At 40.1% G+C, this 25,482-nt stretch overlaps 1 pseudogene; it reads right to left on the reverse strand.

Annotated features, from left to right (window-relative positions):
• Nucleotides 1–10,493: 10,493 nt before the first annotated feature.
• Nucleotides 10,494–11,575, reverse strand: LOC148772286 (dynamin-related protein 4C pseudogene; annotated as a pseudogene).
• Nucleotides 11,576–25,482: the final 13,907 nt, after the last annotated feature.

Here is a 25,482-nt window from a genome sequence, read left to right on the forward strand (position 1 = left end):
TATTAGTATTAGTATTAGTATTAAAATTAGTATTAGTATTAGTATTAGTATTAGTATTAGTATTAGTATTAGTATTAGTATTAGTATTAGTATTAGTATTAGAATTAGTATTAGTATTAGTATTAGTATCAGTATTAGTATTAGTATTAGTATTAGTATTAGTATTAGTATTAGTATTAGTATTGGTATTGATATTGGTATTGGTATTAATATTAGTATTAGTATTGGTATTAGTATTAGTATTAATATATTAGTATTAGTATTAGTATTAGTATTGGTATTAGTATTAGTATTAGTATTAGTATTAGTATTAGTATTAGTATTGGTATTAGTATTAGTATTAGTATTAGTATTAGTATTAATATTAGTATTAGTATTATTATTAATATTAGTATTGGTATTAATATTAGTATTAGTATTCTTATTAGTATTAGTATTAGTTTTAGTATTAGTATTAGTATTAGTATTAGTATTAGTATAAGTATTAGTATTAGTATTAGTATTAATATTAATATTAATATTTATATTAGTATTATGATTAGTATCAGTATGAGTATCACTATTAGTATCAATATTAGTGAGTATTAAAATCGATATTAGCATCAGTAGTACTATCAGTATTAGTATCAATGTTGATATCAATATTGGTAGTGGCCTATGCATCTTATCTTTTTTGTAGTATTTATAAGTTGTATTGTTGTTTGAGTAATGTGCTTTACTAATTGAACGTCGTTAGTGATAAACTTGCATATTATTTGAATATCTATTGTGTTACATCTCTGCTACCGTGTTTGTTGTTAAGTTAGTTATTTCGCAGAAGATTCACATAGTGTAGTAGATTTTATTCCATGAAAAAGACCTATACCATATATTTTAAATGATTTTACTTAATCTTCATATCGTGTTTTGCGGGCTTCGCTTATTATTTCTTTGTAACATTTAATTGAATTTCAGATATTATATCTCAAAATTAGAAGATAAAGTTTATGTTTTTTTTAATTTCCTTACGTTTTTTTTACTGAAATTGCTGTTATTATAAAGAGATAGTCGTTTATATACTATTATTTTTCTCATTTTGAAACTGACATCTGTGCAACGCACGGGTGAAGTACTAGTAATTTGGCAAATTGCTTGACATTTGACAATTTCTTCAACTGAAATTAGATATAAGAAAATGTTTCTTCAATTGCCAAAACCTTGACATGTGCAATTCACATGTTATTAATACACCATATGTAAAGTACTAGTAAAAGTTAAATAAAATATTGAAAAAGTAATAATATTGCAAAGTGAATTGCAGGGTTTGAAAATAATGGTGAGAATCGCACACATAAACAAAAGGAACTCAGAGATGAAGACCCCTCTCGGTATTGCCGTGGAAACTGCTTCTGTATTAATGGCCAAGGTTTTGAAGGACGCCGGAGCCAAGAGAGGAAACCTGATCCTCCACGCTGTCGGTGGTGATGATCATATTCGTGCTCCACGGGAGGCCGTACAACCTGATCCTCCACGGCAGCTTGATATTTCTGGCGTACAGCTACCTCGCCGCCATGAGATTTATGTCGCCGGAGGAAGACCGCGCCGTCGCGAATTTCACCTTCATCCTCTTATGGCCCGTCATCGTCGCCGCCTTCGCACTAAAGATTATGTATTTTTTTGCGAAGGTGCTGTTCGAGGATTCGTGGTGGCTGCCCAGCTGTACGGTGGTCGTGAGTAATTTCTGCCACCGTGTCGGCGGCCGCACCACCCAGGATGGCATTTCCTTCTTGAAGAATGTTATGAATCTGCTTGTTTTTGAAGAGTAAAAACAAACTCTGATAAAATAGGTAGAATTGTATTGATGAAAAAGTGAGAAACATTCAATACAAACTGGACAAAAACTCCATCACAGCTACTCTACTCTACCTACTTTAGTGATATCATAAAAGCATAAAAGAAAAATACAGATATTGATGGCCTATAAATAGAAATACTCCAGAGAAGCCTTGGGGAGCACTCTGATGTCTTGAAGCATGAAGAAAGTGTGATTTCTCTGCACAGTCATCAAAACGGTGGCGTTTTGATGACTCAAACTTTAAAATAAAAAACGTGTTTTGCTTGAATAGTCGGGCACGCTTCTATATGTGCTGCGACGTCGTTTTGGGAACTTTAATAAAAAATTGAAAAACGGTTAATACCGTTACACTACCCTTCCCTTCCAAGAGCCATGACTCATGGCTTGAAACTTGGGAATTTCTCCTCCATCTCAGCTGCAACTTCCCATGTGGCCTCCTCCACTGGCAGATGTGCCCACTCCACTAGACATTGCACTTGAGCCACATTGTTGTGCTTGACCAACCTCCTTTCCCTCACAGCCACCGGAACCAATAGGAATTGGTTCTGCTCATCCAAGGGAGGTAGGGTTGTTGTGACCCTTGTAGTGTCTCCAATATGCTTTTTTAACTGGGAAACATGGAAGACTGGGTGTACCCTAGCATCTGCAGGTGATTGTAGTTCATAAGCTACAACTCCAATCCTCTTGGTAATAAGAAATGGTCCACAATACTTGGGTGTTAATTTCCACAGCTCACTCTTCCTCAAGCTCATCTGTTTGTAAGGTTTCAGTTTTAGATAGACCCCCTCCCCTTCTGCAAACTCTCTCTCACTTCTATGCTGGTCAGCATAGAACTTCATCCTCTGTTGTGCCTCATTTAATAACTCCTTCAACCTCTGGGATATCTTTTGATGATCCTTAACCCATGCTTCAACTCCCCATGTCTTCCTTAACAAATGAGGTCCATATCCAACTTGAGGTGGGTTGTAGCCGTATAGGGCCTCAAATGGGGTCATGTGGATGGATGACTAGTGGGAAGTGTTATACTACCACTCAGCTTAGGGAATCCAAATGCTTCATTTTTTTGGAAACTGCCCACACATACACCTGAGATAAGACTCAAGGCATTGATTGACCCTCTCTGTCTGCCCATCAGTTTGGGGATGATGGGCAGTGCTCAATTGTTGTTGCACCCCCAAGTACTGCATAAGTTCTTTCCAAAACTGGCTGATGAAGAGAGGATCTCTGTCTGACACAATGTAGCTGGGAAGACCATGGAGTCTGTATACCTTCATTACAAAGATATGAGCTAGTTGTGAAGCACTAATGGGTTGGTTGAGGGCTATGAAGTGGTTGTACTTAGTGAATCTGTCCACAATCACCCGAATTGCTTCCTTGCCTTGAGACTTTGGTAGTTTCACTATAAAATCCATAGTGATGCAAGTCCATGCTTGTTCTGGAATAGGCAATGGCTGCAAGAACCCTTGCAGTTTAACATTCTCATGTTTACTTAACTGACAAATTGCACACTGTCTGACCCACTCCTTGACTTGATTCCTTAACCCTGGCCACAACAAGATTGCTTGAATCCTGTGGTAAGTGTTCTGAATGCCTGAATGACCACCCACAGAAGAGCCATGCATATGTTCAATCACCCTTTGTCTAACCTCTCCTGTTTTCCCCACATATACCATTCCCTTGTACTTGATTATCCCATCACTGTATTGGTGAAGACTAACATCCATGGGTCTCAAAGTAAAACTGCTAATAATCTTTTCTGCTTCTATATCACCTTCATAGCTCTGCAACACCTCTTCAATCCACATGGGCTGTACAATAGTTAACTGAGTCAGCTCCCCTACTTCTTCTTTCCTTGATACTGCATTAGCTGCACTATTCTCAGTACCTTTCTTGTACTCAATGGTGTAGTTGAACCCCAACAATTTGGCTAAGTATTTGTGTTGTAAAGGGGTTGATAATTTCTGCTCCAATAGTTATTTTAAGCTCTTTTGGTCAGTTCTGATCACAAAAGTGCCACAGATGAGGTAAGACTTCCATTTTTGCACAACCAAAAGAATTGCCAGAAATTATTTCTCATAAATGGATATCCCCAGACTCTTTGGTCCCAATGCTTTACTCAAATAAGCTATAGGATGGCCTTGCTGCATAAGAACAACATCTATGCCATAGTAGGAGGCATCTGTTTCTACAATGAATTTATCTTGGAAGTTTGGCAGTTGTAATACTGGAGTAGAAGTCATGGCTTCTTTCAACCTCTCAAAAGCTCCCTGAGCTTCATCATTCGACTGTAACTGTCCCTTCTTAAGCTGTTGAGTAAGTGGCTTAGCTATTTCCCCATAGCCTCTAACAAACTTCCTATAGTAACCTGTTAGCCCAAGAAATCCTCTTAGTGACTTCACTGTCTTGGGAGTAGGCCAATCTTTAACACTTTGAATCTTACCAGTGTCCACCCCCACCCCCTCTTGACTTATTACATGCCCCAGATATTTCACCTTTTGCTGGCCAAAACTGCATTTGGATTTCTTGGCTAGTAAATGGTGTTGCCTCAGTAATTCTAGTGTCTTTTGCAGATGCTCAATGTGGAGTTCTACACTCTGGCTATAGATGAGTATATCATAAAAGAACACTAGTATAAACTCCCTCAGATGTTCTCTGAATACATCATTCATAAGTGCTTGGAAAGTTGCTGCAGCATTAGTCAATCCAAAGGGCATAACTCTAAATTCATAATGTCCAGAAGCAGTTACAAATGTAGTCTTCTCAATGTCTTCTCTCTTCATCCTGATCTGATGGTATCCAGCTCTCAAATCCACTTTAAAGAACATTTTGGCTCCTTTAAGTTCATCCAGTAAATCATCAATCAGAGGAATGGGGTAACCATCCTTGATGGTCATGGCATTCAATCTTCTGTAGTCTACACAGAACCTCCAAGTGCCATCCTTCTTCTTGACCAAGAGCACTGGTGATGCAAAGGGATTGCAGCTGTCATGTATGATGCCAGCTTGCAGCATTTCCTTGACCATTTCTTCAATTTCCTTTCTCTACATATAGGGGTATCTATATGGCTGAGACTTGAATGGGTGGGCATCTTCTTTCAGAGGTATGGCATGCTCATTTTTCCTATGGGGTGGTAACTCAATTGGATCTTGGAACAGATCTGGAAACTTGCTGATCACCTTTTGTATCTCTGTTAGTGTCTTGTCTCCTTCTGAGGTGTCTTTTCTCCCATTCAGCATGACCAAGCATCCCATGTTAATGCTTCTGTTGCTTAACAGCCCTTGCATTTTCTTCTCATCAATCATGAAGAATTGAGGCTCATCCTCCACTCATTTGAGCACAATCTCCCTCTTTCCTTGCCTCGATGTGATGCAGTTTTGATTGTGGTCAAAAACTGCAGGCCCAAACTTCTTCATAAAATTCAACCCAAGTACAAGATCATACCCCCCAGCTCCAAGAGTGTAACACTAATGTAAAAGTGATGATTCCCCAGTTCCCACTGAAAATTAGAACAAATGGAGTCACAAAATAGCTGCTGCTTCCCAGCTACAGTGACTTTCATCCTTCTTGTGCATACTTTATCACAGCTTAGTTTGGTAGCTGTCTGAGGATCTAAGAAACTATGAGAAGCTCCAGTATCAATGAGTTTGGTGATATTCTTCCCCTTATATCTACCAAGTACTTTCAAAGTAATGTGAGATACTTGCCCTGCTATGGCATTGAATGAAATTTGCATTATCTCTTCCACCTCTAACCCTTCTTCATTGCCTTCCCCTTCCTCATCTTGTACTTCCTCTTCTGGTGCAGGAACACATTCAATGTTAAACAACCTTTTGCACTTATGCCCTGGCACATATCTTTCTTCACAGTTGTAACACAATCATTTTCTCCTTCTTTCCTCCATTTCTGGTCTTGTAAGTCTTTTGGTCTCTATGGGTTTCTTTTCAGGATACTGAATCCTCAAAGGTTGCTCTGGATTTGCTCCCCTCAGAGGTCTTTGTGGCTGGTTGGATGTTCTTATGGAATTTCTTATTTCAGACTTCATCTGATCCACACATCCTTCTTGCAGCTTTGCTTGCTGTATAGCATTGGTTAAGGACAGTGGTCTCATCATTTTAACCATGTTTTTCACTTCCCCTCTGAAACCTGCTACAAAGCACACTATACAAAGTACCCCTCTGGTAGGGTTGGATACTTTCTAGACACAAAAACCTTGAGATGCTCAAACTTCAATCTATACTCCTCTACAGAAGTGAGCTGGTGAAGCTTATTGAACTCTGCCAGCAGACTCACTCCTTCTTCCTCCATAAACCTCTCCAAAATCTGATTAGCAAACACCTCCCATCCCAATCTCTCTATCTTCTCTATATAGTCAGAGTACCAATCTTCAGCTTTACCCTCAAGATAAACAGAAGCCAACTTCACCTGCTCTTGTTCATTCATTGGGTTCAACTCAAAATATCTACGGCATCTCCTTAACCATGTTCTAGGAAGGCTGCCATCAAACCTAGGAAATTCCAATCTAATGTCTCTCCTCTCCATATTCCTCACAAAAGTGTTAGGATTACATGCCTATTCATGTGCAGGGCTCGTCCTAGGTGAAATGATCTTAGGATTCCTGTTTTGGGTGGTCAGAAGTGTTGCCAGGCTGCAGTGGTTCTTTGCCTCTATCTCCACCCATAGATCTGATCATTTCTCCTATCATTCGATTCATCTCATCCATCCTTTGGTTGCTTTCCACTTTATTCCTTGCAATTTCAGCTTGAAGAACAGATAATTCTCCTTGGATCTTGTCATTGAAAGCAAGCTGCTCCTCCACAAACATTTCTGCTTCAGATCTAGTGCTTTCCCCTCCAGCTGTACGGACATGGCTCATTGTCATCATCAAAAAAATGGTGTGTTATGGTCAGGAAAGTGAGGCTCTGATACCAAATGTTATGAATCTGCTTGTTTTTGAAGAATAAAAACAAACTCTGATAAAATAGGTAGAATTGTATTGATGAAAAAGTGAGAAAAATTCAATACAAACTGGACAAAAACTTCATCACAACTACTCTACTCTACCTACTTTAGTGATATCATAAAAGCATAAAAGAAAAATGTAGATATTGATGGCCTATAAATAGAAATACTCCAGAGAAGCCTTGGGGAGCACTCTGATGTCTTGAAGCATGAAGAAAGTGTGAGTTCTCTGCACAGTCAACAAAACGACGGCGTTTTGATGACTCAAACTTTAAAATAAAAAACGTGTTTTGCTTGAATAGTTGGGCACGCTTCTATAAGTGATGCGACGTCGTCAAAGAAGCTCCGTAAGCAGTGCAAATTAATTCTACCTTCCGGCTAGTACTTCTAATTCATTACTTATTAATTGTTATATTTTATATATATATATATATATATATATATGTGTGTGTGTGTGTGTGTGTGAGAAAAATAAGTGCTCACAAATTAGAGTTTGCAGTATTAATTTGTCCCAATTATTATAGGGATAATTAGCTGGACCCCTTATTTGGCTGGGGCCAATTTTGTTAGTTGATTATAGCTGTAGGCCCCTTGACCAATAAATGTAATATAAATTAAATTAAATTATTTGTCAATTGACATTAATGTCCTTAATTATTATCTATATTAAGGTAGTTAGTTATGGACAATATGAATAAAATCCCACATTTCACTCTCCCCTATCACTCTTCTCTATCTTCTCTCTCAATCACGTCTCTCTCTCTCTCTCTCTCTCTCTCTCTCTCTCTCTCTCTCTCTCTCTCTCTCTCTCTCTCTCTCTCTCCTTTTTTTATTATTTTTTTATTTTTTTATTTTCTATTTTAGTAGCCTCGCGGCTCTCTCACTCTAAGTTTTGTCAAGTTACAACAACAAATTGCAAAATACAGTTAGCAACATACAAACTGCAATTTATAACAGCAAAAATAAATAGCAAAATTAATATATACATATTCACCGACCATATGTCAAAAATATTATTTTGCAAAGGTCTTTTCACAACAATACAATTTGGACTAATGATAATGTGCTCAAACATCAGAGGTTTAAGTTTATTCTTCCTCGAACAATATAAAATATTTTTACAATATAGAATATAAAATAGGGGTCTTAAGATATAGGTCCCTGGTGACAAAATTAATTTGAACTAAATGACAAGTTCAACTAAACATTTGCTTCACATCCTTTGTTAAATTCATTCCGAAAATACCCTTTCACTCATCTTTCTTTTTTCAATTTTCACTCTAGCACTTTTTACATTATTATAAACAATATTTTTTCCTTATTTTTCGAATTTCGGGTTTCGTTAAATAATTCAGCAGATTTTTAAAATACTATGATATACTATGTTGTACTATGGTTTACACACAACTATCAAAAAAATATTTTATTCTACAGACTATTTTCGTTTTTTTTTTTTTGTCAATACTGTAGTAGACTACGGTATACTACAGTGTACTATGGTATATTAATTAAGGTGTACTATGGTATTCTACGGTGTACTATGGTATACTACGTTGTACGACCAAACCCTAGCATCCTCAAAGCATCAGCCGTCAAACCCTAATAGCCAAACATCTGCAGCCGTCACAACCCGTAGTCACCTACCAACTTTGGGAAAACCTAGATCTACCACTTTGAACACAAATCAAGCGCAATCTCTTGAAGATCATGAAAATCATATTCAAATGGTAAAAAAATATAAGTTTTCCATCAAATCTCCGCCATAATCACATCCACGCCGCTGCCTCAACCACCACATCCCGTCGCCGCCTCGACCACCACGCGGCAGAGCCCCCGCCGCCTCGACCACCATAGCAGCATAGCCCGCCGTCGTCGCCTCGACAATCACAACCCCTCACCCCGCCTCAACCACCACAACGGCACAACCCCCGCTGCCTCGACCACCATAGCAGCATAGCCCGCCGCCGCCTCAATAATCACAACCCCTCACCCCTGTCTCGACAACCACAGCCCCTGTCGCCGCCGCCTAAACCACCACAGACCCCGCCGCCGCCTCGTCTATTATTGTCCCTTCATTGTGCTACTAGTCATGAAAACAAGAGAGAGATATAGAGATAGATAGATGAGAGAAGAAAAAATTGTAAAAGACAATGTGCAGAACCGTTTGAGAGATGGAGAGAGAGAGAGAGAACGTGGGAGAAAATTAAAAGAACGAAATTAATGAGAATTGGAGAAACGTGAATATATAAGTTAGAGAATTTAGGTTAAAAGGGCAAGATAGGGATTAAAAAAAATTTAGGGATGTGGCTCATATATTATTTGAAACTAAGGATTTAATTAAAAAAAAAAATTCGACTTGTCATTTAGTTCAAATTAGGTTTCGTTTGAGGGACTTATAGCATATTACCCCTATAAAATAAAAGATGATATAACAAACCAGCAAACCATTTTTATTTGGGAATAAATCAGTGCATTAAATACAAAATATTGTAAGATACAAATCAATAGATACAAGCAGTGTTGCAATATAGTCAATGAACAAACTATAATCTATCATAACTGATTATGGCTGGGGTGATGTCATAACGGACATAGTCTCGACGTCCGACTGAATTCACAACTTCCAAACGGCATCGGGATCTTTTAGAAACATGATCATGTCAGTAGCATCAATCTCTAATGAATCTCTTGCTTGTTTTCTTCTGGCCTGTAGTTGCAGCGACGGTAAAATAGGAGTTCAACCAAAAAAACATCCAATTAAAATATGCACAAATTTGCATCAATGCATATTTCTATATCAAAACGCATCGTAGAATCCCTATAGAGAAATACAATGTTCGAAGTTGCAACAACGAGATGCAAAAAATACAATTACTCGCAATATGTAGAACTGCAAAAGTAAAAAATGAAAACCGTCTAAAGGGACAACATCAAACAAACTTAGTTGCAAACAACAACATAAAAAATATAAACTTCAACAACATCCACAAAATAGTGGCCATATCAACCAAATAATAGTATGCAAATAACTATATCCAAATGCAATTGTCAACAACAAACTGCAAAATGCAAACGATACAATGACAATAAGTCATTTTCAACAAGTATTTTGTTATGATAGATGAAACCATTTGTTACGTACTACACCAAACTGCAAATATTACAGTAGAATGCAACTTATACTATGATAACAACAAAGTCGAAATGAAATATAATATAAAAGTAAAATACACATCATATAAGCAAAATCCAAAATAAACAGCAAAGTGCAAAATATGCAAAAAACAGCAAAATCAAAAGCAAGAAACCAATAACATGTTGCTGTTTATTTTGCAATTTGTTGTTATGATGCGTAAAAAAACGATAACATGTTGCAATCGACATAAAAAAATTATGTAACAAAAAACAACAAAATCAAAAGCAAGAAACTAATGATTTTCACATAAAAACATATATGGTAACTAGGGTCGAAGAATCAGTATCAACATCTTTCGATCCATTGATCAAAATTTACATGATAATTTGTGAATAAATCGCCATTAAAAACATAAAAGAACAGATATAGAAGAGCAAATCACCTGTACTTTTTCCATCTTTAATCATTGTCTCTAGTTTTTTCTTCTTTTTCTTTTCTTTTTTTGAGATTTACATCTACGAGAACAACGATTAGAAAAATAAATTTCACGATTTTTTCTAGGATTTACATCAATAACTTTCTCAAAGATTCCTTAGCAGAGGCAACGACGTACGTGCATGAACGCCGTCATCGCTTCACCGACAGAAGTCAAATGCTTAGGCAACTTATTCAACTCTTCAATATTCATAGCAAGCTTCTCGTTAATCTTCCGAACAATTTCAGGCAGACATTTCACAATTATATTTGCCTGAATTCTGACCAACCTTTCAGCAAGAACTGGAACCCCAACCATTGACTTGTCAATCTTCGAAAGAAGACAATGCATGCGTGTCGAAAAGCTTCGCCTCTTCCGCCCTTGCTTCCTCGTACGACTCGTCTCCGATACGGTTCCTCACGCAATGCTGACGTCATCAGCGGTAACCTTCTCGAGCAGGCCTTCGGGGGATTTATCAGCTTTCGTTACAACAGCTAGGGTTCTCTGTCCGGTTTTATCGACTTTCTGAGACATCCTTATCGACTCACACGTGGTGAAATCGACACTTGCTGACAACATTTAGGATTATACTCTCTTCCGGTGTGATAAACTCCATTATTATTTTGGAGATTTGTTCGTACATGTCCTCGGGCTGCCCGTAGACTGGAACCGTAGTGATTCCGGGCAGATCAACCATGGTTAAATCAGGGACGCCGTTCTTTTTCACGATTAGGTTAAAGGGTTGCTGGAGATCCCTTTTCCGTTGCCGGAGATTTCCTCGGTGGCGAGGCTGATGGCGCCGGAGATGTGTTCCTCGTCGGTGGGGATTGTTTTTCCGGCGAACTCGAGGAAGAGTTCCAGGTTAGGGTTTGGGTGGTTCTGGAGGCGCATGATGAGCTAGTGGGACACGTGTGCAGATCCCTTGGAAAACTGGTTTAATTTCATGGAAAACTGGTGCAATAAGATAGCAGTTGAAGAGGCCCGCGTGCTTCCCAGGTATAAATAAATACTAGGATGCACGAACTCGCCAAACACTAGGAGAATCCGCGTAATAAGATAGCAGTTGAAGAGGCAATCGTGCACGTACGTCGTTGCCTCTGCTAAGGAATCTTTGAGAAAGATTCTCATTCAAGGGGAGTTCGATGAATATCCCGATGTGAAAGAGATGCATGGCACCGCTAGGGTGGTTTAAATGCTCAACAAATTCTCTGCCGAACTCCAATCAGCAAAAGACGCGAACGCTTCCGAAAAGTACTTACTTGATGAGATTACGGTTTTGGAGGAAGGTAAGTCGATTGGGCTGCCGAATTTTCTCCCGAAAGTTGCGTTTCATACCCTCCTGCAGAGGAAGGTGAAATCGATATCCGCCATACTCTTTGACTTCGTCGAGAAAATATGGGGTTTTGTCGAGAATGTGTTGATCTCCATCTTGGTAAGGGATTCGAAGAACTACCCGCAACTCGTGTCATCCACGAAACGAGCCGCGCAGAATCTCATCGCGAAGATGAAGCAAGAATCGGTCGATTGGGTGAACGACATTGTGGAGATGGATAAGGTGTCCGACTACACGTGCGACCCCACGTACACATCTTCTTGGAAGGAGCGAATGTCTTTGTAGGATCAATTAATCAAAGACATTGACAACTACCGCAAATTTGGTAATATTGATGTTAGTCATCTACGTAACATGACGAGCAGCGTGCCAGAGGCGTTCTATTTGGGAACGAGGGTGAATGCGTATTGGGAGATTGTTATGAGGAGGATGGTTGATAACATGGCGCTGCATTATTTGCTTTTCAAGATTCGTAACCTTGTGAAAAACGAAATGGAGTCGGATATCGTGAACGAGATAATGGGGCCTCATGGTAACGGATTAGAGAGGATGATGGACGAGTTGCCTTCCGTTGCTTTGAAACGGAAAAAGTTGAAAAAGAGTGTTTCGTTGCTCAAGGAATCGAAGGGTGTTGTTGCTAACATCATCGACAAGATCTCGGACAATTTTGATTACTAAGGATTTGGTAATTCCTATGGCTTGTTCTTGATTTTATTATGAATGTTGTACTGGATGTGCTGATGTCATCATATCCCATTTGAGTGTTTTGATGTAATGAAATGCTAAGTATTGTTTCTGGTGTTTTTTTTATGTATTGGTTTATTCACAATTGAATTATATATACTAATTACATTGTATACCAATAGTAGAACTAATTAATTAACTAATTAAATATTATTCAACCCTTAATTTTAAAACTTTAAAAAAATCGTGGACGCTGTTCTTTGTATGAATTTGACTTCCTAACAACTTTTAGCAAACTAATGTAACGGATTCACTTCTAAATTTTTTTATTTAGCCTATAAGATCATATTAATTGCATAAACTCCTACAAAATTTATGACACTTGCTACTGACAAGTCCTTCCGCTCTAGTTATCATATTCAGGACCAATGCTAGAACGGCTGAAATCAAAATTTCAAATGTTTTATTACCATGACACACAAAAGAGTCTTATTTGATGATTATCTTGCATTTCTTAATTCTCTCTGGGGATGGGTTGTAGACCATTAATAAGGCCAATGTTTTTTTCAAGAAACTACAGCACATGCTGCCAGAAAAATGTTTACCAACTCGGCTAGTATACAAGGACTTCTTGACTGGTATTGTTTTCTTTCTAATTTTTATTTTCCTAAAACCAAATTTCTCTTGAACGTATTGACGAGTTAATCATAGTATATCCTGGAAAATCATCTCATAACTTAAAATTGTGCATATTATATTTGATCAATATTTGAAAAATAGTACTTGAAAAAACTTTAAATAACTCATAGTATCAGACGAAGCACTTTCGATCATTTGACACTCAACAGAGCACTACTAAGACTACTCTTCAACATCGAGATTAAAATATTACCTGATACTGAAAATACATTTCTCGCCAATTCTCGATCATGCCCCATATTCCTTCAAATAATGAGAAGTAAAATTAGTAGGAACCATCAAGTTACAAAGAAGATGAGATAAATTACTTTTGGACGAGTCATTTCCAATAGACAATATGAGTTCTAACTAAGGACTAAAATAGTAACCAGCATGACAGAAGCAGGATAGCCACGCAGACGGGCTTGTAAGAGACACAACCTAAGACGCTTTTCTATAACCTACACCCATCGAGTGTCTGGAGAAGTAATTATTAGCACGACAATAGAAATTGCAGCAGTTGACAAATTAACGGTATTGTCATATGAAACGACGAAAAAAATGTCCTTGAGTATCCTTTGTAAATTTATAGTTAATGGAAAATGAAAATCAAAATAATCACTTAAACTTATAAGTTGATATAATATTGAATCTCCGATGAGTTAAATTAGGTATGAGGTTCCCCAATTAATTCGATCAAGGTACTCGAAATTAGGTATCTTCTTCATCAAGTGGAAATTGATTAACACACTGCAATAAAAAAAAGGCAATTGCATTTTCATATAATTCATCAAACCAGTAAATTTCATGGCTTACAATCTGGGAATAGCCATCCTATCAGTACATATATCTCCCACCACCATAACCACGGCGGCGAGCGTAGCCGGAGCACATTAACCAATACAGTAGTCATATTATTGGAATGCTTGTTATTTTCCCATCTCCTCTTCACCAGCTCCATCCTCGATTTACCGTGCGCCGAGAAATAATACGGCGAGGGATAACGTCCGGTGGCAGCGGCGGCGTCGGCGGCGACGATGGGCATGGACATTGCAACTGCCACCTATGGGGTTTAATCTGGGGAGGTGGGGATATTACAACTGATCGACGGAAAAGGCATTTTTTATTTGATCATTTGCTAAAATAAATTAAAGTCCAAACCCCTCAAGTAAGCGGTAATAAGACTTTAACCCCTCCAACTAACAATTGTTGCAGTTAAACCCTATTATTTTTTTCGAGTTGAATAACCTAAAAAAAAAGTTCATCAAATCACACCATGGAAGAGACTTTGATTGCTATTTGAATCAATCTTCAACCCATTATTCAATTTATTCCAATATTTATCATGATTCCGAATTTTACAACATCTTTTGAAATTCGAATTTATACGAATATGATAATAGACCCATATTTACTGGGCCACATGCCCAATTTAATAGCTATTTCTACGGAAATCCAATCACATCCAAATAAGGTTGAGCCCGATAAATTGATCTCGGCCCAATCAATAAAGTCTAAATACAACTCAAGTTCATTTAATTAAGGTACGCTATTATTACCCAATCAATTCTTCTATTTGAATTCTCTCTACAATTTCCAGCTATCCGCACGTCTGACTTGAGCGTCGGAGGGATTTCTGCCGGATCAACCCCCGGCTTAGTTCACGTGTTCTTTGTTCACAGGTATCTCAGAGCCATCTAGCACGTGAGCAGTGATCCACTTTTCTCTCCCACCTCCCTCGATCTCAACTTCTTAAGGTGATCTATTTTTAGCATCATCATAATGGCGCCGTCTGTGGGAAGGCATACAAGATCACGTAGCGAGCATGGTGTCCGTGAGTCATCTACTCGAAGAGAACGTATCAATGCTAACAACCTTCCTCCTTGTGGAGGCTCTGGTTTGCCACTTCCTCCTTGTAATCAAGATCCATCTCATAAGGTTCAGATAAATCCCCCGCAGGATCCACCACTCCCCGCTCCTCGAACGGTTCAGATAACCGAAGAGGCCCTCCAACACATGATTGCGGAAGCTTCGGCTAGTGCTGCTACTGAAGCAATGGCACAATACATCGCCACAACGGGAGGCAACGCTCCCCTTGCATCTCCACCCGTGCCACAACCTCCACCGCTAGCGGATATCGCATCCACCTCAAACCCTAGGGCTCGAATGCAACAATCTACTCATCGCCAAGATGCACGAACTGGGCGACAAGACCCACGTTCACCTTCAAGAGGCAACTCCTCTCGCCAACGAGCTCCTCCACACAATGGTGGAGAAGATGAAATTAATAGTCGGGTATCTCCCTCAAATCACCTTCCCCATATAGGTAATCCCATTGGTGGAAGGGCAATACCTCCAATAAGGCGCAGTCCCTTCACCACTGCAATAATCAATGAGATACTACCCCAACGGGTAAAGGTCTCGAGTCTACAGCAGTTCGATGGAACTAGCGACCCAGATGAGCACCTTGAAAAGTTCTACGCCATGGCAGATCTATATGGCCCAACTGACGCAGTGATGTGCAAGATGTATCGTGCAACGCTCTCCGAACGAGCATTGAGCTGGTTCAACTCCTTGCCCACTAGGTCAATTGAAGCCCTCTCCCAACTGACAGATCGTTTCACCCACCATTTCACTATCAACAAAGAGTATGCTAAGACTCCCGCGTACCTCTTCACTATCACCCAGAGAGAGGGCGAAACCCTCCGCAACTACATTCAATGATTTGTACAGGCAGCTCATAAAGTTCCTAACGTGGGAGGAAGCATGCTCTCTGGAATCATTCAACAAAACTTGAAGGAAGGTAGATTCAAGGAATCTATTGCAGGAAGACCTCCAACCACTCTGTAAGAGCTACTAAGTCGCGCTGAGAAACACGTGCGCATCGAAGAGGCTTTTTCTCTCCCTCCTCCCAAGAGGAAAAGAGATGAAGATCAATTCAACACCCGGCGACGAGATGGCGGACGACAATCGTCGACATCTCATTGACAATCTCCTTCTACATCTCTGGACTTCCAATGATGTCAATGACACTTGGAGTCTCTGGAGCTCATAACATTGTTAGTGATCGCATCATCCTAAACTGGAGGGCTATCCTACCTTAAGGATGATGCATCCCTTCATCTCTCTACATCAATTGGACGAAACCCCTACATAATCTACTTAGTACGAGTTTAGTTATTTCGAGCGATTCGCTCCTTATTCGTTTAGTCACATTCGCCTCAAGTAGGCTTGTAACCTTCACATTTTTAAGCAATGAATAAAACAAATTATTTCCCTTACACTCGGTGTTATTGCTCTGCCACTACATAATTATTTGCTCAAGTCAACCTTAACCCTGTGAACACTTAGAGATGTTATGATAATCTATATAGCCTGGCCAGCTTGATTTCATAAACTTCTCTATCTGTCTTCATTGGGTTCTACATTTAAAACGTGGTCACGGTCCTAACATATTTACGACCCATGAGGTCTAACAAGGGGCACGATCCCCATCAAAAAATATTGAGAGTCTGATCCCCTCATCAAGTACATCACTTACAATGCTAAATGTAAACACATATAAGCAACGCGTCAAACCAATGACAACGTCATACAAAATAAACGTCAAATGAAATAGTAATGAGCAAACTCATCTACTCCAAATATGAAGACACAATGAAAAACCTACAATTCCACACCCCTCGGGCCACGTGCCATAAAAAAAAAGTAGGAAGCAAAAGAAAAAAAAAAATCTGAACCGTACCCCCCCCCCCCCCCCCCCCCCCGTGTTGCGCGGAACCCTACCCCCGCGCGACGCGCCCCACCCCACCCTACCACTCTCACTCTCTCTTCCTCTCTCTCTCCCCCCCCCCCACGTTGGCCTCACCCCACCTACCCCTCTCTCTTTCTCCCTCTCTCTCTTTCCCCCACGTGGGGTAGCTCTCTCCTCACCCACCCCTCCCCTCCCTCTTGTTAGAGTAGGTGACCAACAAGCCAACTTTTGGCTGTGGTCTTTCGTATTTATTATGGTAATAAACGAACCTTTATTCGTATTAATGATAAAACACCTTGGCATTCTATATCTTTGTCCCTTTGTCACAAGCATAGATATAGTCCTTACAGTTATTACAAGTACTAGTAATTGATCGTTAGGATCGTGAGATATTTACTTAAGTATTATAACTGTTAAACGTGTTCCTAGTCGAAGGGTTACGCCACCAATGAGGATATCGGCCTTTCCCATTAGAAGACTAGCACTTAGTGTATGTGTACTGCATCTCATCAGTAAACGGTATTGTGATATCGGCATGCATAAGTGGGTGCTCGTAAGTTGACGAGTTCACTGAACTCCCTCACCCTAGAAATCTCTAAGTGGTTCCCAATAATCGAGTAGAGATATCTATGGTATAGTTGTACACCATTAGTCCTTATGACCTAGACATCACCGTGACTTCACTAGAGGACCAGCTGTATCGTGACCTGTCTCTGAGTTCCACCGAGGACCATCCCAAGGGCCAGTGTTCGTGCAGTCCGAAATCTAGTGGGAGGTCTGTGCATTGTAGTCGGGGATTCGATCGCTAGAATAGTCTTGGATGTCCTGTGTGTTCTGAAAGTTTGTAATCATTCTAAGTCTCTGGCCAGAGCTGACTAAGTGATGATTAGAGAATTCGATTCTCTAAGTCATGCACGTGACGATTACAACACTTGGAACGATCGCACCGTCATCGAACATATAAAGAGGTCTCGATGAACCAATGCCTCTAGTTCGATCGGGACATATGTATCGAAGGGACCGTACTGTACGTTAACTATATCTGAAGGTTCTTGCAGGCACTTCATTTGTATCTAGGGAATCATGACGCGTAGTTGCTAGACGCCAATCTTGATTCGTTGGGTGATTAAGGTGAAACGAGTTTCATCTTAATTGTAACTCTAAGGGGACGAGTTTTGACCACAAAGGGTTGTGGGCCCACGGCTAGCTTACACCTGAACCATCGAGGGTCACACTGCTCGTGCACATGAGATCTTTGAATAAACGGTCAAAGGTAAAATATGTTTATCTTTGCATGATTGGAAGTCAATATGATTGGGTCCAACATTCGTAATTTGGAATTATGAATGAGAATAAGAAAAGGAAAAGAATAGGCGAACATCTTAGTGGACTTTCTAAATCGGGAAGTTTCCAAATTTAGAAAGTGCCCTGAATTAGGGTTTCCACTTTTGGAAAGTTGGAAATCGAGAGTTGGCACTCGTAATGACGAGGACATTATAATGATTCCGAAAATGTAATCGTTACATTTTTCCAATCATTGAATTGAGAGGGACGAGCAAGTAAAGGAACTAACGAACTTAAGCTGTTGGGCCCGGTCCAACTTAAGCCCGTTAGGGTTTTATGCAAGACACTATAAATACAAGATTTATAGGTCTTACAAAGACATACAACACGTCCAAAAACCCTAGCCGCTCCCTCTCTCACGCTCGGCCACCGCGCCGTCGTCGCCGGAAATTCGCCGGAATCGGCCACCCGTTGGCCGATCTCTTTCGGTATTCCTTTCCTTCTTTCTTTTCTTCCGTTATTCTGACTATTACGTGTCTAGTGCCACGTGTTTAGTAGATCGAAGTATACGAGGTGAAATCCAAGAGGAGGAAGATCGAAGAATCGAAGATGCGAGAAGGCAATTCCGAAAAACTGCTCTCGGATTTTCTGCGCTGCCCAGCGAGAAAATTCGCCATAAATCAACCGGTCATCCGATGGACGTGAAATTTTGACAGCAGCTTCACGACTCATAAATCTACCATCTTCCAGAAGGAATTGTTCATCCAGTAAATACGCATGGAGATACTGAAGTCGGAGCAAGGCTGTAATTTCAGATCAGCAAACAGGTTGGATCAATAGGAGTGGGAAGAGCAGCTAGCCATCTTCTCTGCGCGTGAATCACATGCGCCGCCGTGGCCGATTCGCCGCTGCTGCCGCTGCACCGCTGCTGCCCCGATTGTATGGATTGGTTTCCGTAGCAATCTCGACTTGCTAAACGCTCCTACCTCACGCTTCAAGAGGTAAATACACGAAACCCTAGTTTCGATTCGGTTACGTTTAAATTAATATATGCATGTTCGTTTTAATAAGAAACTTGTATGATTTTATGTGACTACATGAAATTGGTTTTATTATTGCGAGCATGATTATTTGATTTAAACGCGAGCATGCTAATTGATTTAATTTGGATTAAGTAATTAAGCATGTTGTTGTTTTAATTTCGCTGGAAGCGCAAAGGTACGCAATGTATGTTGTTTTAATTTCGCTGGAAGCGCAAAGGTACGCAATTAATTGTTTTTAATTTGTCGGGCATGTGCTTATATGCTTTAAAGTCGTTTAAATCGCATTAAATTTTTGTTTTCCGCTGCGTACACGTGCCCGAAACCCAACAGTGGTATCAGAGCTCGTTGCGCAATTAATTGCGTTCGTTTTAATATGAATGTTCGATTTATTAAAGTAGTGATTGTCGTATTATGTAATTGGGAGTTTTCGTAAGTTTAAAATATTTTTGAAATATTGTTTAGAGTTTTTCCAGCTTTAAAATTGTTTAAAATTGGAAAATCGGATCTGAAATTATTTTTAAAACATTTTTTTTTTAATTGTTCGGATCGAACCGGCCGGTTCGATGGTTGTGTGCGATTTAGCTGACCGAATCCACGTGGATTCGGGTCGGTCAGACCGGTTCCCGGTCCGACTGACCCGGCCCACTGATTTGGGTCAGCTGGACCGGACAGAACCGGACCGCTTCGGTCCGAACCGGTCAGACCGGTTGGGCCGAACCGGTTCACTGAAAAAAAAAAAAAAAAAAAAAAATAAAAAATAAAAAATTTATTTCAGATTTCTAAAATTAAACTTAAAACAAATTGATTTTAATTTTTGGAAAATTATTTTCAATTAATCCCAATTAGATAATTGGATCAACAATCATCTATTTTAGTAAATAGGTGTTAGATTAATTAAATTGATTTAAATTGTTAAATTGATTTCAATTAATAGAACACATATATAATATTGATTATAGTTCCACTTAATTAATAGTACCTCAACATTATTTGAATGATTTATGCTAGTTGAGGTTCTTTAATTATTTTGAAAAACCCGATAATTAATTGTTGTAATTAATTATGAAATTAGGTCGTATGTTCCTCTTAGGACAATATGCGCTTCCATATACCTTTAGAGAACATAGATGTAGGAATCACATAGACCAATCCAAAACCTTCTGATGAGATAAAACATTATAATAAAAATCCCTCATTCTTAATTTAATTAAGAATCATTTCAAGCTATAAAGAAAAACCCAATCTGTTGAGTTATTTCTTTCCTTCTGCCAACGGTTGGATTATGTGTAGCCCTTTGCTGTAGTGCAGTAAGCCGTGTTAGCGGGGAGTGCTATGGTAGAGTAAGCTGTAATTCAATTGACATATTGATGAAGGTAGCCATAGAAAAGGGTTATGTTGGATTAACGTGGTCGGCTAGATTAACTGGGGACTGCATTAGTTTGGCATAATCAAGTTCTATGAGCATCTTTGATTGGTAGGTTAGACTTGACACACGACGATTTTGATATTCGCGAGATTAACTTAGGTCATTATCAAGTGTGAGGAAAATTAATTTAGGGTCATATTGTGGATATGATTGATTGTGATCTACCTTTGGGCAAATATAATCGGGCTAGATTAACTACGGGTTATATTTGTCTATTGGACCTAAAGCCCATTAAGAAAAATCAGTTTTCTCGTTTGTCTACTAGAGGGAAGTGGAACTCGATAAAATTAGTGGGAGAACAATTAAATAACATAAGTCCAAACATTTAATTGTAACAATCATATAACGCGAATCTCTAATAATCCTCTTCTCTATATGTCTCAGAAAATCATGTCTAAGAATCCCATAATGTCAATCCTCGACAAAAAACTCAATGGCCCTAATTACCTAGATTGGTTGCGTAGTCTTAAGCTTGTGCTAACTGTTGAGGGGCGTCTCTATGTTTTGAACGAGAGGCTTCCCGCCACTATACCTGCCACAGCGACTGATGCTGAAAAGGAAACTTATGAAGTTTGGAAGAAAGATGACACTCATGCTAGGTGCTATATGATAGCTGCCATGGAGCCCGCGCTTGCGAGGAAATATGAGTCTCACATGCATGCTTTCGATATAAAGGCTCATCTCGATAGCATGTATAGTGAGAATATTAGGGCATCGAGGTACATTGCTACAAAGGAGTTGATCACAGCGAGACCGCGCGAAGGGACTTCGGTCCACGAGCACTGTCTCAAAATGATCACTCTCCTTGAAAAGCTAGTGCATCTCGATGTCACCCTCCCGGCCGAGCTCTCGTTGGATTTGATCCTGTTGTCTCTTCCTAGTTCCTATGAATTGTTCATAGTGAACTTCAACATGAACAAACTAGATCCTCCCTTGGATTAGTTAATGAACATGTTGGTCAGTTTCGAGTCCACCATTAAGAAAGAGAAGTCTGTTCTCATTGCTGTTACTTCTAGAAAGAAGAGTTCTTCCTAAAAGAAGAAAAATGAAAGAGTTCCCTTTCCAAACAGCAAGTTCGAAGTGGGTGAAGGTAGTGGGGGCCCCTAAGGCGAAATTCAGCAAAACGTAAGGAGATAGGTCAAAACCCCGCACAACTTTGGCACGCTAGATTAGGTCATGTCTCTTTAAGAAGGATGAACGATTTTGCTAGTGAAGGACTGTTCTCTTTGGAGGACGTGAAATCACTACAAATTTGTGAATCTTGCCTTAAAGGGAAAATGACCAAGTCACCCTACAAAGGGAAAATGGAACGAGCCGAGGGTCTTTTGGATTTGATCCATACAGACGTATGTGGTCCACTAAGTGTTAGTGCGAAGGGTGGATATAACTACTTCGCTACCTTTCGACGATTATTCTAGGTATGGGTATGTGTACTTGATGAAGTACAAGTCTGAAACATTTGAAAGGTTCAAAGATTTTAGACACGAAGTGGAAAAGCAACTCGGACGAAGTATTAAGAAGCTGCGATCCGATCGTGGTGGAGAATACTTGAGCATCGAGTTCATTGACTATCTAAAAGAGAATGGGATACAAATCCCAATGGACTCCACCGGGAACTCCTCAACTTAATGGAGTCTCCGAACGTCGGAATCGAACTTTATTAGATATGGTTCGATCAATGATGGGGTTCACAAACTTACTGGCATACTTGTGGGGTCATGCACTTCGTACTGCCGCGTATTTGTTGAATAGAGTTAACACCAAAGCAGTTAAATCCACACCTTATGAACTTTGGCATTCCCGGAAACCCAACTACAAACATATTAGGATATGGGGTTGTCCCGCTTATGTGAAGCGATTAGTGGGAGATAAGTTGGATAGTAAATCCGACTTGTGCTATTTTGTGGGGTATCCCGAAGACTCGATGGGATACGAGTTCTACTATGTCAAAGAAGCAAAGACGTTTGTTTCGAGAAATGCCACCTTTTTGGAAAGGGAGTTTCTATCCGATAGAAAGGGCAGCATGATAGAACTTGAAGTAGTTCAAGAACCACAAAGTGAAGTTCAAACGCAAGAACAAGTAATCGAACCAATACAACAAACCACTAATATACCTCCTGAACCTACGGTACGTAGATCCGAAAGAGTTCGGAAAATGCCGGATAGGTTATTCCTCATCGAAAATGATGAAGATCATGTTGAGCTTGGACAAGATCCAAGAACATACAATGAGGCCGTATCGGATGCGGACATGGGACATTGGCTAACTGCCATGAAATCCGAAATGGACTCCATGTACTCCAACAAGGTATGGACCTTGGTAGATCCACCCAAAGGAATTGTTCCTATAGGCTGCAAGTGGATCTATAAGAAGAAAATTGGAGTGGATGGAAAGGTATCGACCTATAAAGCTAGATTGGTAGCAAAAGGATACACTCAAAGGCAAGGTGTTGACTATGAGGAAACCTTTTCGCCAGTCGCGATGCTGAAGTCCATTAGGATTTTGCTGGCCATAGCTGCGTGGTACGACTACGAGATATGGCAAATGGATGTGAAGACCGCCTTCCTTAATGGAGACATTGAGGAAGAAATTTACATGGCGCAGCCGGAAGGCTTCATATCTTCTGGAAGTGAGCAAAAGGTTTGCAAGCTCCAGTGATCCATTTATGGATTGAAGCAAGCATCCCGTAGTTGGAACATTAGGTTCGACTCAACTATCAAAGAGTTTGATTTTGAGAAGAATCCGGAGGAACCTTGTGTATACAAGAAGGTTAGTGGGAGGGCAGTGATATTTTTAGTGCTTTACGTTGATGACATTCTACTCATTGGGAATGACGTAGGAATGTTGCAGCAAACGAAAGCATGGTTGTCCACACGTTTCTCAATGAAGGATTTGGGAGAAGCATCTTATGTATTGGGAATACGCATCTATAGAGATAGAGCAAGGAAGATGCTTGGCTTGTCCCAAAGCCTGTACATAGACACCGTTATGAAACGGTTTAGCATGGAAGAATCCAAGAAGGGATTCTTGCCAATGTCCCATGGGGTTCGTCTCTCGAAATCTATGTGTCCGCAAACACCTAGTGAAATCGAGGAGATGAAAAGGACGCCTTATGCTTCTGCCATATGAAGCATAATATATGGCATGCTATGTACGAGACCCGATATTGCGTATGCTGTGAGTGTCACAAGCAGATATCAGTCTAACCCCGGCCCGGCTCACTGGAAAGCCGTGAAAGATATCCTCAAGTACTTGCGAAGAACTAAGGATATATTTTTGGTCTATGGGGGTGCCGAGTTGAAATTGGAGGGTTTTACTGACTCTAGTTTTCAATCGGATGTGGACGACTCAAAGTCGAATTCTGGATTTATATTCACGCTTAATGGTGGTGCCGTGTGTTGGAAGAGTTCCGAGCAAAGCACAACGGCCGATTCCACTACCGAAGCGGAATACATTGCAGCGTCCGAAACTACAAAAGATGGGACTTGGATAAGGAAGTTCATCCAAGAGTTGGGTGTCGTTCCTTGTGCTAGTGATCCAGTACCGTTGTACTGTGATAACACCGGAGCCTTGGCGCAAGCTAGGGAGCCGAGATCTCATCAGAAGTCGAAGCATATTCTGAGAAAGTATCATGTGATCCGAGAGATCATTGATAGAGGTGAAGTTAAAGTAGAACGAGTCACCTCGGAAGAGAACGTTGCAGACCCCTTTACGAAGCCTTTACCGAGATCGGTCCATGAGAAACATCGAGAGTCGATGGGATTGCGATTCATGGGTAGTTGGCTTTAGGTCAAGTGGGAGATTGTTAGAGTAGGTGACCAACAAGCCAACTTTTGGCTGTGGTCTTTCGTATTTATTATGGTAATAAACGAACCTTTATTCGTATTAATGATAAAACACCTTGGCATTCTATATCTTTGTCCCTTTGTCACAAGCATAGATATAGTCCTTACAGTTATTACAAGTACTAGTAATTGATCGTTAGGATCGTGAGATATTTACTTAAGTATTATAACTGTTAAACGTGTTCCTAGTCGAAGGGTTACGCCACCAATGAGGATATCGGCCTTTCCCATTAGAAGACTAGCACTTAGTGTATGTGTACTGCATCTCATCAGTAAACGGTATTGTGATATCGGCATGCATAAGTGGGTGCTCGTAAGTTGACGAGTTCACTGAACTCCCTCACCCTAGAAATCTCTAAGTGGTTCCCAATAATCGAGTAGAGATATCTATGGTATAGTTGTACACCATTAGTCCTTATGACCTAGACATCACCGTGACTTCACTAGAGGACCAGCTGTATCGTGACCTGTCTCTGAGTTCCACCGAGGACCATCCCAAGGGCCAGTGTTCGTGCAGTCCGAAATCTAGTGGGAGGTCTGTGCATTGTAGTCGGGGATTCGATCGCTAGAATAGTCTTGGATGTCCTGTGTGTTCTGAAAGTTTGTAATCATTCTAAGTCTCTGGCCAGAGCTGACTAAGTGATGATTAGAGAATTCGATTCTCTAAGTCATGCACGTGACGATTACAACACTTGGAACGATCGCACCGTCATCGAACATATAAAGAGGTCTCGATGAACCAATGCCTCTAGTTCGATCGGGACATATGTATCGAAGGGACCGTACTGTACGTTAACTATATCTGAAGGTTCTTGCAGGCACTTCATTTGTATCTAGGGAATCATGACGCGTAGTTGCTAGACGCCAATCTTGATTCGTTGGGTGATTAAGGTGAAACGAGTTTCATCTTAATTGTAACTCTAAGGGGACGAGTTTTGACCACAAAGGGTTGTGGGCCCACGGCTAGCTTACACCTGAACCATCGAGGGTCACACTGCTCGTGCACATGAGATCTTTGAATAAACGGTCA

The sequence above is a fragment of the Erythranthe guttata genome, chromosome 2, assembly GCF_056151865.1.
Source record: "Erythranthe guttata isolate IM_541 chromosome 2, IM_541, whole genome shotgun sequence".
NCBI lineage: Eukaryota > Viridiplantae > Streptophyta > Magnoliopsida > Lamiales > Phrymaceae > Erythranthe > Erythranthe guttata.